Genomic DNA, 4,377 nt, shown 5'->3' on the forward strand with positions numbered 1-4,377 from the left:
CTGAAACAGATACAAAACATAAATCAAATTGAAACTTATCAAGAATTTTCTATGTATTTTTATTAAACAAAAATCAGAGTGTTTTAGGTGAAGGCGCAAGTGAGATATCAGATATCATCACCAAATTCAAATTCAAATTGGTTTATTCATAAAATATCACATATTCACAAAATATAAAAGTGTTATAAATTACATGAATAAATTCTCCCTGCCTGGATGATTTGTCCGTGTGCAAAAAAATAAAGAAAAATTAGATTTCGAGATGGGATTTTTGACTCAGGTGAGAGACGGCTAGAGAGTTACTACTTATAGTGAGCAACTATGCACTCTAGTGACATGCACTCTACAGCATTGATTAAATGGGAAGCATTATAGTTATCCATTAGGAATGTTGCCAATCCAAAGAGAATATCTCTATAGGAGAAGAGAAAATAGACCCAACAAAAAGGTGTAATAGACGTCAAAAAAGATGTTGAAAGTCGCACAAATTTTTCAACTTGGAAGAGATAAAGGTTTTATAGCCTTATTCACAAACTTGCAGGAAACCTGTGCTCCGCAAGGGTTCAATTAAAAACTTGCCATAATGAAATCTTGAATAATTGAAAATATGCCCATAACCATCGTCGGTCAATTAAGAATTTATATGTATGCAAAAGATCAAGGTAATCAGTCCAGTAGTTCAGACGTGATGAAGCGTCATTCGTGAATTTACTATCCCGTACGTGTATAAGCCAGTTCTTCCCTTATTATATTAAAGATTGAAAGCCTTGTTCACAAATTATATATAATGGATTAGATCAAGTAGCACCGACATTCTTGACAGTATATAAATTTATTGAGAGTAAGTATTATTCTTGAATAATAAAAAACATAAAATAACGCAGGTTCATACTCAAACAAAATTCTAGTGTTACAAAATTCTAATTTTGTCTACTGAAGTAGCTTTATTGTTTGTCTTGATAAATAATATAATACAAATTGCCAGAAAATACCGATGTAGGAATATAATCCCCACTTTATTTATTCAACTTGTAACTCCTACAGTTTTCTATTGTCCATACTATTTCACTTATAGCTTCAATGTTATCTACTTTCAACTGTTCTTTCCAAAGTTTTGATTCCCATGGATTTTATGTACGAAGCAGCAAACCCTATTTCCTGAGTTTTTGAAATGTACATATTATTTGATCATTCGTTATGCAGCCATGCTTCATGGAATCATAAAATGTTGCTAATAGTGCAGTCACTGTGCACTATTATGCTTTGCTCAGAAGGAGTCTGAGTAAGCCAGATTTTACAAGGAATAGGTTATGCATCTACAGCTGTTCTGCATCTCGAGCTCAAAATGTATGTGTTTTATGGAATTATTTTGTGAATTTGAAATTTGTTTCATGTTTTTACGGATGTTTTATTATCAACCTATTATCTAAATTCGAAATTTTTTGTTTTATCCTGGTTTGTATATTCAGATTGATGATTTGATGTATAAATTGAAATTTACATAACCTACATCATATTTGGACAATTTAAGACAAAATTAGGAAATTGAAGAAGTTTTGGGCAATAGCCTGTATTTTCTTTTCCGACTATTAGTATTGTTTGCTCTAAAAATGAATAAATGCATAACAGGTTACTGTGGATATAAATTTTCTATGAGATTTGCAATCAACTATCATGGTTGTCCAAATGAGTAACTGAATCTAAAGTATAGGATCTAAATTTTGAATCACTCACACACGTGCCCCAGCAGAAAACACAGATGATTAAAAGGAAGTGAGGGTCATGAGAGGTGGTGTGTGGACCCATCCTCCGATTATTCGATATTATTCACTCAGCCGACGTTTTTCTACACGCTTAATTGAACCACAAAGATGCAGATTTTCTCATTCAGTGCTCTGCCCATTCATTCATGTCCAACTCATCGACCCCCTTTTACACACGCCTACTATGCTCTGCTGACCTCAGGCCAAACACATTAATATCCCCTCTTCTGCAACGTTTGTTTTGCATTTCAACAGGATGGAGAATCGAAGTGAATGATAATTTTGAGTTGACTGATTCGGCAGAAGGATTTGGGCTATGTGAAAAATCGAAAGCATTGGATTTGATACGTTTCGAGGGTCATGTTATGATATCAAATATTACTCCAAGGTTTAATATTTACTTTTATAGACTTACTTGGGAAGGCTACTAGTCAATTTTAATAGAATAGAGAAAAAATATGGCATTCTTGAGTGATTCATCACATGCTCATGTAAAATAATTTTGAAATTAAGATCTAGAAGTGTTCATCACATGAAACACCTTTCTCCTCTTATTTTCTATCAAGATGGCCGTTAAACACAAGTGACGTAGCCTACTACTCAGCTCTGGTGTAGCTGGGTGCACTTAGTCTAGGCAGTTTCAAATTGCCTGGGGAAACTGAGTGACGGTATATATATGGGATATACAGCATAATATATACCCGCCTGGACGGAAAAGGAGATAACGTGATAAGAGCTTTCCTTTGCTTTGTCTCTCTCACACTGGCCTTCTTGTCTCTACCTTCTTAATCATCAGTCAGTCAGGATCCTCTTATCTGTAATGAGTTATCGCGGCAAACTTAAAGGGGGTGGACATAAATTTCATTGTCACAGAATGCTTGCAGCTTACAGGTGAGCTGAGCTCAAAAGTATGGGTGTGTCAAAGTTGTAAGAAAAGTTTCTGATGCCAGTAGTCTATTTGCAAGTACCATAGCTATAGTATATCACATCATAGAGCTCATATATGAGCTCTTTCTATGGAAGTCTTTGATTCAAAGATCAAGATTTACTTGTTTTCAGTTTTCTACTTCATATTTCGACCCTTATCACTCAAGGACTGAAAGTGAGGTCACTTTGCCTGCCTGCTATCTAGATTGCTTATTGTTTGTTGTTGCGTTTTCATGTGACAACATTATTGTAAGTCTTGTTTATCACACAAAGTACAAAGTCCTTTGAATCTAAATAGTTTTACTACTTTGTCTTTCTGGGAAAGCAACAGTTTCCAGTCAACGATAACCCAAACTAAAGTTTAGTTAACTGGGTAGGTATTTGTTGAACAGTAACTCTACTCAAAGGTAAGATAAGGTTGGCTCAAACTGTAAACTGTGTGAACGTGTTTGTGACTGGAGTTAGTGAATTATATACCTCAGAGAGATTTACTTTGAACTTTCAGCCTACATCACATTAATGCTCCCCATTCAACAACACTGGCAATTTGAAGTGAGTGACGGCTGAGGTTTAACTCACCATGAGGTAGACTGAGGCCAAGATTGGAACTGAGTAATTAACTAGTGTAGACTGTAATCTTGACACCGTCTTGAAATTGAATGGAAATTATTCAGTAGCATCAGTAACACCTCTAGACCCCTCTGCTCGGTCACTAATTACTCAACTTGTTAATTGACCTCAAGTTTTCACTCAGAAGGTTTACTATTTTTGAGTTAGCTCTCATCCTGGTTAAATTATTATTTGGAGGGTAAAATTCTGAAGGACTTGAGAGATTAGAAGCTCTTTCCTTCAGGTTTACTCAAAAGTAAATACTCAAGTTGAATTTATTAATCCAATATTCGACTGTAAAGAAAACATATTTTTGCTGTAACTTGAAGAATAGATACACGAGTCGTAATTTTGTTTATTTCTTTCGGTTTCAATGATAAATCTAAAAAAACCCGCAGAATTTGATGGTACTTCATCTCCACTCTCCAGCTAATCTCTACCTTGGTTATTAATTTTAATAAAATTCTGTAGTTAATCCACTAATTTGAGAAATCCAAAATAAGCGCAGAAGTTGATGGTACTTCATCTCTAGCAAATCTCTATTTTAGTAGTAAATTCCAATAGAATTCTATACTTAATCCACTATTTTGCTCAAGGTTTCAAGGTTGCCTTCTTTTTCTCTCCCGATAATGTTGATAGTAGTAAGTGCTTATGCGATTGAAGAATGAATAAAGTGAATTAGGTTAATGTGGAATAAACTTTCAAGTTCTTATTCAAATTTAAATTGATAAAAATATCTTAAATAAAACTGTCATCTTAGTACAGGTAGTAGAACTACCTGTGAGAGGAAATTTTGCCTTTCATTGAAATTCAATTCAATCATTCATCCATTTTATAATACAAATCATAGAGAAGATTTAGGAAGGAAAAACAGGCACAGCTCAAAACCTGTCCTTGCCTTTTGATGAATGTAATGATCTGAAAAGTACCCCAGGTTATGTTTCATTGTACCTCAAGCTCCATTTTCACGTAGATATAATCTAATTATCAAGTTCAACTTCATCACTCACTTCACTGTGCCTTACGTTTTTATTAAAATTACCTGTAATATGCCACTTTTGACGTTTTATGTCATGTA

Source organism: Nilaparvata lugens, chromosome 6 (assembly GCF_014356525.2).
Source record: "Nilaparvata lugens isolate BPH chromosome 6, ASM1435652v1, whole genome shotgun sequence".
Classification (NCBI taxonomy): domain Eukaryota; kingdom Metazoa; phylum Arthropoda; class Insecta; order Hemiptera; family Delphacidae; genus Nilaparvata; species Nilaparvata lugens.